This window comes from Cenococcum geophilum (assembly GCF_001692895.1).
Source record: "Cenococcum geophilum 1.58 unplaced genomic scaffold K441scaffold_5, whole genome shotgun sequence".
In the NCBI taxonomy this organism is placed as follows: domain Eukaryota; kingdom Fungi; phylum Ascomycota; class Dothideomycetes; order Gloniales; family Gloniaceae; genus Cenococcum; species Cenococcum geophilum.
The window spans coordinates 1,401,066-1,415,773 of record NW_027137563.1 but is presented as its reverse complement, the minus strand read 5'-3'; positions in this window follow the sequence as shown (position 1 = coordinate 1,415,773).

Genomic DNA, 14,708 nt, shown 5'->3' with positions numbered 1-14,708 from the left:
TAACCAACTTCTACTGCCCTGCCTATAGTAATAACTGTATATAAGGGAGAGCTTTGCCCCTTAGAATATGACCCCGCCGTTAGCACCGTACTACTACCCGAATTAATAAGCTTTGCGCTAATACGCCTATGGAACTACGACCTATTAATAGACAAACTCTATGCTTAACCTACTATCACCACCTAACGCTGGCACTGCACTGCTATAAGAACCGACACCTTGCTGCTTTACCTACAGCCAACTAATTAAATAATTGCGCTGATACGCCTGTAATCCGAATATAATTTAAATGCGACCTAAACGTAATTCGTATATATACCCGACCGACTAATTGTGCCGATATACCTGCGATTTACTAGCTAACTAATAGATCGAGCTCCGAATGTTTAACCTACTATTACTACCTAACGCTGGTACCGTACTACTACCTAACCAAATAATACCTTACTGCTCTACCTATAGCTAACCAACTAGACAACGATAGCGCTAATACGCCTGCTATCACGACCTAATAACAACTGTGCTGCTACGCCTATAGTCTAACCGATAGACCAATCGTGCCGTTACGCCTGCGATCCGCCTATAACCTAAATATAATTTAAATGCTACCTAAACGTAATTTAAATACAAACCTAACCAAATAATAGCGCCGATATGCCTGCTATTACAATAGACCCTTACTACTCTACCTATAGCTAACTAACCCTTGCTGCTTTATTAATAGCTAGCTAACCCTTACTGCTCTACCTACAGCCGACCGACTTTTGCTGCTCCGCCTACGGTAATACCTATATATAAGGTAGAGCTTTGCTCCCTAAAATACGGCCCGTTGCTAGTACCGTACTGCTATAATCCTAATAAGTTACCGCGCCGATACGCCTGCGAACTACTACTGATAAGATACCGTACTAATATGCTTACGGAACTATACCCTAATAACCCGTCGCGCTAATACGCCTATAACCCAAATATAACTAGGTAGAGCTTTGCTCCCTAGAATACGACCCTATTGCTAGCATTATACTACTACCTAAACGACCTATTACTAGTACTGTACTACTACTAAACGGATAAGAGCTTATGCCGATATATATACGAGCTATAACTCCCTAACCCTCCCACCCTTATTAAAACTTTTTTACCTACCTTTTTATAAAAGGGGGATTAGGGGGGCCTTTTTTTATGGCTTAGGGCGCGCTATAATAAAAGGGGGGATAGTAGAGCTAGGAGGTACCGGAGTTCTAGAGGAGGAACAACAACTAATGGAGAGCTCCTAGCGATATACCTCTTGCAGCAGCAGGAGCTACAGGACGGCTGCCTGCCCCACGTTAACTAGGTATAGTAATATACCTCTACAGCAGTAGGAGCTACAGGACTGCTGCAAGTCCTAGGTTAACCGGCATCGCAATTAAGCGCCTAGATGCCAAATTTCTTTTTTTTCTCTTTCTTTTCTAATAAGGGGCTTATACAAAGCCTAAGGGCAGGCTTTCTTAAAGGAGGGGGTGATATCACGGTACCGTTACAGACCCTAGTCAGGGGCTCGCTTAGAGACTTGGCGCCTATATATAGACGTGTCCTTTCCTTAACCTTCTCTACTCCTTAGCTTAGTATCTTTATAATATAGCATTCTACAAGCTTCGGTTCAGAGGCGTTTATACGAGCCGTAACACTAACATTATCTAAAGCTTATCCTACTCTTTCTTCCTAAAAAGGAACTTAAAAATATCTATAAGACTATAAATAGGACAAGGATACGGAACAGGACCCTAAGGACATTACTAGGACTATAAGGAAAAGAATAAAACCCTAAAGAAATAACCCATAAGGCACGCACAGACCAGAACCCCTAAAGGAATTACCTAGAATTACCTAATACCCTTACCACCATGCTACGAAATATAGTAGTAGGCAAAGCAGCTGCAGGACCTGTAAACACCTTAGATAAAGAAATAATTACCATCTTAACCCCCTAGGCGGAGCTTGCGGCAGCTAATACTAAAATTAAACGGCTACGAGAACTGCTTAAAACTAGGGATACCCCTACACTTAGCAATAACCTATTAGATAGACTTGCTACGGTCCTTAAGGCCCTAGCCCAATATACTACGTTATTAAGATCCGCGAAGGTTATAGACCCCCTATTACTTACAGATAGGACTAACCCTATATTTAAGAATTAGAAGCTTTAACTATAGGATAAGCTTAAAGTTAATAAGGATTACTTCCCTAATAACTAAGCTAAGATAGCCTATGTCTTCGGCCGTATTAGTGGAGACGCCTAGACGTACCTACGTCCGCGATATGCTGCAGACTTAGTAAACCCTTTCGTCTTAGAAGAAGAAATAATTAACTACCTATTTTCTATTTATAAGGACCCCTTTAAGATATAGAATACCCGCCTTAATTATAAAAGCCGAAATATAAAAACAACGGAGACCTTCTTAGCCTTTTAGACCTACTTTTTATACCTAGCTGGTTAAGTCTAAATTCCCTATAAAGACCTAATGCCAGACCTCTTTAATAAGCTTACTTTGGACCTACAGCGCGCTATACTGCTAGTTTTTACTACTATATAAACGTTAAAGGTACTTACGGACTACCACCTAGCTATTAATTAAGGCCTCCGTTAAATTAAGGCACGCGCTAAGTAATATAAAGCTAAGAACCATTTAAACTAGGCTATAAGCAATATGAGAATAGCTAATAGTGCCCTAGTACGGGCCGCTACTCTTGCGGCCCTAACTGTTTAACCCGCCGTTAATCTAGCAGCTAGTTAGGCAGCAAGTCCTACTACAGGCCTAGTATATACTCGGCCTATATATAGCAACCCCTATAGATAAGCCCTTAGTAATTAAGAAACTTGCTTTTTATATAGCTAAAAAGACTACTTTATAAGGGACTGCCTAATAGCAGTAAAGATAAATAAGGGTTTATTAATTTAGGAGGATAGTATAGAGTTAGAAAAAGAGGAACCCTAGAGGAANACTCCTCTTTANGGTTAAAANGGATTAATATNTTATATATTAATCTNGGTTAGCTAGTTANTANAAGAAGCTNNANTATCCCTTATACTTTATTCCGTAATAGATATTAAGTTTTAACATCTGCTTTAGCTAACTTAGAAGTAAATACCTTTACCTTAATTAATATAAAGTGCGCTATAAAACTAACTAACTTTTTAAATATACCTATAGAAGATCTACCTAAACTAATTCCTATTTGCGGGTATAATGGATAAGTAGGGCAACCTATTATAAGTATTTTACGGATATACCTCCGCGTTAATAGGCGAAGGCAGTTTAACGTCCCCTTCCTTATTACGGACCCTAGAAACTATAATATAATCTTAGGGAGAAAATACCTAGCCTATTTAGGCTTATAGTTTAATATATAGAATAAACGGCTTATCTAGCCTAACACTATACCCCTAACACCTCCCTTTATAAAAGAAATTAGTATTATAATAAAAAACTTTATACGGCCGTAGATAAACACTGTTTACTAAGCTAATATAATGCGTAGGGACTAGGCTTTTAAGAAGGATATACAGCTTAATCCGCAACGGATCTGTATACTCCGCCACTACTAGACTACCTACGCCACGGCTCCCGTATTAGAGACTTAGGAAGTTAGTATTAACCCAGCTAAGCCCCCTATAAAGAACTTAGGCCCTATATAGCTATAAAGAAAAGCTAAGAATATTAGGCGATACACTAAACTAATAAACTGGAAGGATAACTTATAGAAAATAGAATATAAGCTAAGGAAGATTATAAACCCTATACCGCAAAACATGGCCTAATAAATATTTATAAAGAAATCTACAGACCTCCCACTAGTTAATATTTACTGTATTAGCGCCGTAGGATTCTATAGGAACTTAATTTAACCTAACACCATTACTTTATAATTAGCTTATACGAAATTAACTAAATTATTAAGGATAGGGAAGCTCTAGACTATAGCCAGTCTAGTAGGGAGGGAAGTAAGCTTATAGATAAGGAGCTAGTAGAACAGAAACTGCCCTACTAATACTAGAAATTTAAAGACACATTCTCCAAAGTAGTATCTAATATACTTCTACCTCATCGACCTTATAACTATAAGATTAAGATTAAGCTAGGTAAAGAAGACACCCTTAGCTATAGCCCCCTCTGCTAGCAATCTACCGCCAAATTATAGGCCACTAAGTAGTATCTTATTAATAACCTAGATAAGGGCTTTATTAAGCCTAGTTAAGCTCTATTTAACTTACCTATTTATTTTACTAAAAAGCTAAATAGAGGACTTTATTTCTATATTAACTACTATAAGCTTAATAACCTAACCCTTAAAGACCATTACCCACTGCCTTTACTTAATAAGACTTTAGCCTAAATAAGTAGAGCTAAGATCTTTACAAAGCTTAATATCTATTAGGTTTTTTACCGAATTAGAATAGACCCTAAATTAAAAGACCTTATTACGTTTTATACCTGTTACGGAATATATAAATATAAAGTACTGCCTTTTAGACTAACTAACGGACCGGCTATATATTAACGATATATAAATAATATACTATTTAACTACCTTAATAACTTCCGCACAGCCTCCCTAAATAATATTATAATCTACTCCGAAAATAAATTAGAATATAAGGAGTATATCTATAAAGTCCTATAACGGCTTTAGAAAGCTAGCCTCTAGGCCAATATTAAGAAGTTAGAATTTAGTGTTAAGTATATAAAGTACTTAGGGTTTATTATTAGTATGGACGGAATTAAGGTAGACCTAAAAAAGACGGTCGTAATTAGCTAATAGGAACCCCCCCAGACCGTAAAGGGGGTATAGTTATTCTTAGGTTTCTGTAACTTCTACTAACGCTTTATAAAGAACTATAGGAGAATTGCTTAACCTTTTAACTACCTTACTAGAAAGGACCGGCCCTTTTATTTTAACGCCGTATATAAGCAGGCCTTTAATAAGCTTAGAAAGCGGCTGGTCTCTACTCCTTTACTTGCCTATTTTTACCCAAAACGGCCCTTAATACTGGAAACTAATACCTTAAATAGTGCAATAGCTAGTGTTTACTCTCAGAAGCAGCTAGATAGAGAATAGCATCCTATTACCTACTATTTAAAGACTATAATAGATGCTAAGCTAAACTATCCAATTTATAACAAAGAGATGTTAGCTATTATTTCTAGCTTTTAGTACTAGTAAATACAGCTAAAAGGAGCCCCTAAGCCTATTTAGGTAGTTTTAGATTATAAGGCCCTAGAATATTTTATAATAATAAAGGCCCTTACGGCCTAGTAAGCGCGCTAGACAAAGGCCCTATCTTAATTTTACTTCCTAATTATGTTACGGACGCTTTAAGTACGATATTACGACTACTTGGAGAAGAGACGAAAGAAGCTAGTTAGTTGATTTAAGCACGGTCCAGGATAGAACCGGTAGAACCATATGACGAGGAATAGTAGCCGAGGTCACATAATGTGATCTATATAATCTGTACAATCTACGGGATCTATAACAGAGCAGATAGAGCACACGTACATTACGTATAAGAAGGATTTTATAGGAGTACGGTTGTGTATTTAAGGACCCTTAGTCCCTACCTAGATAGTTTCTTCCTTATAGTAATTCTTAAAATATAATTAGAGTTAATCTATTAGGCAACCACTCCACTAGTTATTATTACGTTATTGACTTTTATACTTATATTACCTATATACCTAGCCTAATAATAGGACCCACCGTAGTTCTTACTATAAGGTTCCGTTACACAATTACTACCTAGTTACAGTATTAGTATAGAAAGTTGAATAATATGCCACCAAAAGCACCAACCACGACGCTATTAACGGCGGCAACTACTTTAAGGTTAGGTAACGACACTAGTATAGTAGACACTAACTTATAGCAACCTATAACGGTCGGATAACTACAAGAGATAGTTAACCAGTTAATAGAAAATAATGCAATATTAGAAAACAGGATTAACGGGATAGGCGCAGTAAAGGTTAAGTTACTATTAATTAAAAGGTACTTAGGAGAGAGATTAAAGCTTAAAGGATTCCTCATATAAATGCACTTTAAGGTAGTGTAGGAAGGAGTAAAGCTGGCAATATTTATAGATCAAATAGCCTATATAGGACTATTCTTAATAGGAAGGGCACTTAAGTAGTTTAAGTCTTACCTTACAGAGATATAAGCGAACGGCATAATAACCACTAACTAAGAGATATAATTTATGTTCTTAAGCTGGAATGGATTTGTAGAACAACTTATATAAATGTTTAGAGACCTAGAGGCAACGACTATAGCAGAAAGGAAACTCTAAAATATTACGTAATAAACCTTAGCAATTAAGTATATAACGCAGTTCTAGACGTTAGCAATATAAGTAAAGTAGAATAATAGGGCGCTTATAGCATAGTATAAATAGGGACTTAAGGCTAAAGTCTAGGACGTAATTATCCTAATAGAAGATACGGACACCCTACGGGAACTAATAGATTAGGTAATTAAGATTAACAATTAGATCTACTAAAGGAAGTAGGCTAAGAAGGGTTAGGATAGAGTTCTATAGTTATATAAGGCGCAGAGCACGCAATAACAAAAGCTAAGTTAAAAACTATAGTATGGCGTAGAGCTAATGGACCTAAGTAGTACTAAAGAATCTAAGAAATGGAATAAGAAATTATGGAAATCTAGAGGATAAGAATTAAGTGATTAAAGGTCTAAGGAGTAGAGGCCAAACTAAGGATCTTAGTAGCAGAAGATATTTAGGCGGACTCTATAGCAAGAAAAATGGTTTAAACAAGGAGCTTATATAAATTGCGGAAAATAGGGTTATTACGTTAGAGACTGTAGGAGTGGTTAGAGTTACTATATAGTAAAAGGAACGAGACTAGTAGACGATATATATATACAAAGGGACGATAATATGCTGCGAGGAACAAAAGAATGTTTAATTAGAAGCTTTGCGTTTTGTTATAATAACGTATACCGAATTTATAAGGACGCTAAGTACGGCGCAAGCTATTGGCTATAAGAGCTATATTTAGCGGAATGCAAAGGAACTAATAAACTAGTTTACAGATTGGACATTAAGGACGACGATTTCAACATAGGCGAAACATTTTATAACGATAAGGCAATAAAGGCGGCTTACTAAAGGTATGTAGACCTTGGAGATATTATACTAGAGGTAGAGGATAATTCCACTACGGAATAGGGAACATTAGTAGGGATTAAGACCCCACTAGACACGATATCTATCGCTTTATAAGACGTAAGAGAAGTAGGATAGCGAGCCACTTTAGCACTTAATAAAGGCAAAAGGCCAAAGGCTTAAGATTCTTAAGATGAGATAAGGTAAGCTTAAGGACCTATAATAGACGATAACCGATGGAGCAGAGTAACGGCTTAGTTTAGTAATATACGAATGAGCTTAGGACGAAGTTTCCTTAAGGTATAAGACTCTTAAGATAAAATAAGTGAGATTTAAGACTCTTAAGATAAGATAAGAACACTAAGTAAGCCTAGTTAAACTAAGGCTGGGGTAAGGCTTAAGATAGAAGCAAGCTTAGGACCGAAAATCTATAAGGGTTAAGAATCCGGAGTATAAATAAGGACACCTATAAATAAGAGGCAAAAGGCTTCTTTATAGATTAGAGAATCTGTGGTATAAACAGCAATTAGACTAGGAGATAAATATATAGACTTAGAAGACTTACTAGTAGAATATAGTGTTTAGACTAAAGATTGAAATATTAATACCAAGATTAAGAAGTATAAAGACTTTAAGGATTTAAGCGCGAGACGCAAACTAAAAGAAACTATAGAAGAATTTAGACAGAGAATCGTCGTATAGCAAGAATAGAAACTAGATAAGAGATCTAGTATATTGGGACGTATAAAGGACAGAGTACTAGTACAAAGAATTACTAATAGGCTTAGGGCAGGTATACTAAGAGCTAAGTAGCTTACTAAACTAGAAAATGAAGAGGATCTAGGGATCTCTACTAGGTTTAAAGAACGATATATAAAGGGCTGTTACAATATAGTAATAAAAAGATACTTCCTTACGGACGAGCCGTATATACTCTAGTAGCTATACTAAAAGTGGTATAGGTAAAGGCATAATAATAAGTGGGAAGATTTCTATATATAGTTAGATAAACGAGTTATCTAGGACCACCCGATTATAGAAAAGGCTATAACGTATATTAAAGGAGCCTTAATAATAACGTTAAAGGATTTAAAGGAGCGTTTAGAGGACTGGAGAAGTAAAAGGTGTATCTTAGTACCCGCGAATAAAGTTATAACGTTTAGATTAACATAATAATGGTTTAAACTTAAGGATAAAGATAAGTTAAGAGTTAACCTAAAGCACCTAGTACACTATACGTTATTATGGATTGCGTACGTGGACAATATATACGAAATGCATAAGAATCCAAAAGAAAAGAATTGGAAATACCCTATAAGGATATATTAGATAATAGATAAATAATAATATAGGAATGCTAAATATATATATAGATGGCATCTAGTAGAAGTCCAAGAGGAAGGAAGTTTAGTATTTTAACTAGAAAGATTCCTTACGGAAGAATGCTTAGACGGATAATAGTGGTGGAAATACCTAGAGAATACGTGTCTATAGTATATTAAAGAAAAAAAGCGAATTAGGTATTAGCCAAAGAGCGAGCCAAGTATATAAGGATTAAGTAGCTAATAGTTAGGAAAAATAGAGGCCCATAGGACCAGAGGGAGCCAATAGTAGAGCCTTAGACCCTTAAAGGAATTTAAGGACGACACCTAAATCTACGAGTTAAATAGTAAGATTAGTAGTTTAAAGCGCTAATCGATAGTGGAGTAACGCGAAACTATATCTTATTAGTAGTAGTTAAGAAAATGGGACTACCTTATAGATAGAAGGAACAATCTTACCTATTAGTTACGATTTTAGGAGATCTAATAACCTACGGAGGAGGGATTATTAATCTTAAAATAGGACCTATTTAGATAACTATTAAAGGGAGACAAATTAAGATGTCTTTTAATATCCTACTATTGGAACGGGATAAGGCAGTATTAGGAATGCCTTAGTTATCGAAATATAATCTAAGGATCAATTAGATTATAGGTTAGGTTAATATTAGGGATACTTAACGCCGTAAGAGGCGATAATAAGCTAAGTTGGTATAGTACTAAGTAGGAGCAACCTATAAAGAAATAGAAAAAGGATTAAGCTATATACTAAAGAGATACTATAAGTATGGCAAGAAACTATAGTTACTAGAGAGTGAAAAGCTATTAGAATATATAGCATAGGACTATAAGATAGAATTAGAACTAGGAATAAGTCTAAGGTTCTTTTTAATCTATAAGCTTACTAAAGAAGAAGGTAGAGTACTAAAAGAGTTTATCTAGGAAAACCTATAAAAGGGATATATTAGACCATTGTAGTTATTAGTAGGATATCCAGTACTATTTATACTAAAAAAGAATAGTAAACTAAGGCTGTGTATCAACTATAGATAGTTAAATAGCATTACTAAAAAGGATAGATATCCTTTACCCTTAATTAGCCAAATCTAAAATAGAATAGGTAACGCGTAAATCTTTATAAAGATAGACCTAAGATAGGCGTACTATTAGATTAGAATTAAGGAAGGTAATAAATAAAAGGCAGCCTTTAGGTTAAAGGAAGGACTATATAANCTATTAGTTATATAATTTAGGCTTATAAACGCACTAGTAATATTCTAGAAGCGTATTAATAATATATTAGGGGAATACTTAAATAAGTTTGTTATAGTATACCTCGACAATATTATTATCTACTTAATAACTAAGGAAGAATACGGAGAATATATTAAATGGGTTTTAAAGAGACTATAAGAAGAACAGATGCTAGTAGTAATTAAGAAATGCGAGTTCTTTACTAGGAAGACCGATTTTATTAGATTTATTATTAAATTAGGCCAACTTAGTATAGATCTAAAGAAGATTAAGGCTATAGTAAATTGGTAAGAACTAGAGAATGTTACGTAATTAAGATTATTTCTAGGGTTTTATAATTACTGCAGAAGGTTTATAGCGCAGTAGTTAAAGGATATTAAGCCATTTACGCAATTAATAAAGAAAGAGGAACTATAGGCATAGGGAGAGGAATAGAAAAAGCTCTTTAAGAAAGTTAAGGAGTTGTTTACCTAGGAGCCAGTTCTTAAGATCTATTAACTAGGACTAGAAACGGTTGTAGAAATAAATGTATTAGACTATATATTAGGGGCATACTTTATATAAAAATACTAAGATAGATAGCACTTAGTGGCATACTATAGTTAGAAGATAACACCACCGGAACTAAACTACAATATCTATAATAAGGAGTTATTAGGTATAGTTACAGCACTAAAGAAATAGAGAGCATTCTTATAAGGCACGGAAAAACTATTTATAGTTAAGACAGATTATAAGAACCTAATAGGATTCCTAATAATAAAGGAACTCAACTAAAGATAGGTTAGATAGGTAGAAATGCTTACGGAATACCATTTCGAAATTTAGTATACTAAGGGTACAGACAATACGCAAGCAGATACTCTAAGTTATAAGGCTAAACTATAAAACAATAAGAAGCCATTAGGGGCTTTACTGCGAAAAGACACAGACGGATTGATTAGGTATAATTATCTAAAAATTATAGCAACTTAAGAAAAACTAGATAAAGTTTACAAGTCACTAGAAAGCTTTTAGGTATAAAGAATTCTAGAGGTATAGCTAGAAGATCTATAGACGGATATATACAAAAATTAAGAAGTAAAATATATTCTAAGAAGTATAGCAGAGCAGTTTATAAAGAACTTCTATAAGGGATTAACTTAGGAATATAATAGAGCCAGAGGCTTAGTATTAAGACTCTAGAAAGAGTATATTATTAACGGAATCTAGGGCTTAGCAAGAAAAATTATAAAGGAATGTTTAGATTGCTAAAGAAATAAATTAATAAGATATAGACTATATAGAGGGCTATAACCTATTAAAACACTAGAGAGACTATAGGAGGTTATATTATAGAACTTTATTATTAAGTTACTAAAATTAAGAGATCCTATTACCGGACAAGATTATAATATAATCTTAGTAATAGTAGACAAGCTTATAAAGTAGGGATATTTTATAGCATACACAAAGGAAATATTAGTAGAAGATGTCGCTAAAATCTATATTAAAGAAGTGTTTATAAGGCATGGAGTACTAAGCAAGATTATATTAGATAGAGATCTAAGATTTATAGCAGTATTCTAAAAGGTATTCTTAGCGAAGTAAGGAGTTAGAGTAGTAACTTTTACCGCATATTATCTATAGACAGACGGTTAAACGGAAAGATTAAATTAGACGCTAGAACAGTATCTAAGACATTATATTAATCACGTATAAAATAATTAGGTATCGCTATTACTAGTTATATAGTTTACATATAATATAACACCTTAAGAAGGAATAGGCATATTACTATTTAAGGCAAATTATGGATATAAGCTAAGGACATTACTGTTACTACGGCAAGTAAAGAAAACGAGTAGTATAGCTAAAGAAAGAATAAAGACGTTAATAAATCTTTATATAGACCTTATAGAATTAGTAAAAAAGGTATAAAAGAGAATAAAAAAGTACTATAACGCTAAGAGATCTAAGGGACCAGATCTTAAGGAGGGAGATAAAGTATAGCTACTATACAAAATTTTTAAGAGTTGATAACTAAGTAAGAAGTTAGACTATGTTAGACTAGGACCTTTTAAAATTACATAGAGGATTTCACTAATTACGTTTAAGTTAAACCTACTAACTAGAATAAAGATCTACCCTATACAGTATATTATAATGCTAGAGCCAGTATATAGGAATATTAAGCCACTAGTTTACAAAGCAGATATATATAGAGGATAGGAAGAAGACAAATAGCAAGTTTTAAGGATCGTTAGTTATAAGGACATTAACGATAAAATATAGTATAAGGTTAAGTGGATAGGCTATACTAAGACTACTTAGGAACTACTAGAAAACTTAAAGAATGCTATAGGAAAGGTACAGGAGTATTAGAAGAGATTAGGTTAGGCAGTATTAAAAAAGAAGGATTGCTAAAGAATAAGTCACCTAAGGGGGACCTAGGAGAAGTAGTTGCTAAACTACTTAGATCTATTTCCTTCTCTATTAGAGGAGAACCCGTTCTTTTATTACTAAGTTCCTATAAACCTTATTCTATTGTGGGAGGGTACGACCACTCTCAGATAGGAAAGTCACAGTGCTATCTGTCTGTCGGTCGGTCAGTCAGTCGTAATCAATCAGTAGGAAAGCAGTCAGTAAGAAGAAAGGAAAGAATATATTCCCGGTCGGTCGTGATAGAGAAAAAGAGAGAAGCCGAAGGCTCGATATATACAGGAAAATGCCAAGGCACTAAGCAGTGGCCCATTTTACCCCACCACACTATAAGTTTCTACTCCTTAAAACGTACCTTCTTATAAACCTTTTTAAGATGGATTAACTAAGTAGATATAGCAAGACGGGAATTAAGGGCTCTTTACTAAGCTTTAGTAGCCTTATATTCCGTATTATAAGAATAATATAACTCTACTAGGGCAACAGACAGTTTATTATCCAGCCGCGTAGCAGTAGATTAAATATAAAACCCTAAGATAAATTAATTAGGGAACTAGATAACTATTAAAAGTAATAGGTTACGTATATTTAATATTAGAGATAAAGCAAACGTCATAGGACGAATAAATATTCGCTTTAATGCACTCTAAATAAGAGGACGGTTATCGCGAAGATAGGTTTGCCAATATAATATAAACTAACCCCTCTTTTAAACAGCGAGAACACGGAGACGGCATAATCTCACTAAGAGATAATATCGCAGCAATAGTGCGAATGCGACGAGCAGTAGAAGAAGAAATTGCTTTAGGTATAATAAGTAATAATATTAACTAAATTAATTAGACGGACATTATACCTCTAGTAAACAACTTAGAGATATTTTAAATCTTTAAGAATAAAGATAAAGAGGAGGGAGATAGTGTTATGGACGCTTTAAGTACAATATTATAACTACTTAGAGAAGAGACGGAAGAAGCTAGTTAGTTAATTTAAGCATAGTTTAGAATAAAACCGGTAGAACTATATAACAAGAAATAGTAGCTAAGGTCATATAATATAATCTATATAATCTATATAATCTATATAATCTATAACAGAGTAGATAGAGCACACGTATATTATATATAAGAAGGATTTTATAGGAGTACGGTTGTGTATTTAAGGACCCTTAATCCCTACCTAGATAGTTCCTTCCTTGTAGTAATTCTTAGAATACAATTAGAGTTAATCTATTAGGCAACCACTCCACCAGTTATTATTACGTTGTTGACTTCTATACTTATATCACCTATATACCTAGCCTAATAACAGGACCCACCGTAATTCTTGCTACAAGGTTCCGTTATAAATTAGGTATAGGCTAGGCACTACTAACTATATAGACGCTCTTATAAGGAGTAAACAGGACTTAGATAACTAGGTAGCTATAAAGATCTCTTTATAAACCTAAATACTACTATAACTAGAATACCTTAACCCCCAGATATGGGCAGAATTACATACGGACTCTTTATGCGCCGAGATGTGCCCTATTAACCCCTTAGGACTTAACTTTATTAATAAACTATTATAGATAAACCGAACGGCCCCTTCTTTACAAGAGTACCATAAAAAGGCAAAGGGCGATACCAGCCTATAGTCCCTTAAAAATGGATTACTTAAACACCAGGAAAGGCTAGTAGTAGTAAAGGAATAGAACTTATAGACTTAGCTTATTGCTAAAGCGCATACCTAGGTCTCTACAGCCTACCCTAGAAAAAATAAGACCCGTAGAATTATTAGCGACCGCTACTACTAGCCTGGAATAGTTATAGATATTAACCGCTATATACGGAACTATAATAACTGCTATAGATCTACAATTCTATAAGATAAGACCTTAGAACTATTAAAGCCACTCCTAATACTAGAACGCCCCTAGCAGCATATCTCTATGGACTTCTATAAGCTATCTACAGACCGTAACGGATATAATGCGGTTATAATCCTAGTTAACCATTTTAGCAAGCGCCTATTCTTAATCCCCTGTTATAAGAACATTAATACTAAGGAGGTAGCCTAACTATATATCTATTATATCTACCAAATCTATAGACTACTAGATACTATTATATCCAATTATAGGCCATAATTTATATTAGCTTTCTGGAATAAGTTTACCTAAATCCTTAGTATTAGGCTAAAGTTTTCTATAATATACCACCCCTAAATAGATGGTTAGACAAAGATTATAAATTAATACTTAAACTAGAGACTCTAGCCCTTTATTAACTACTTCTAAGATAACTAAGGCAAACTACTACCGCTACTTAGTCACAGTTAGGAATATACTATAAAAGATAGTTATAGGTATAGTAATTGGAGTTAAACTTAAGCTTTAGGGCAGGGAAGTCTACCCTTAGGTTATACTTTTTAAGCTAGGGCATTCCAAGAATTACTAGTATAGAGGGTAATAACTTTATAATATAGAAGAGTATAGATTCTATATAATAGCTAATTATTATTATTACTATAAAGTAGTGGGTAATAAACCCAGATAGGAGTCCGTT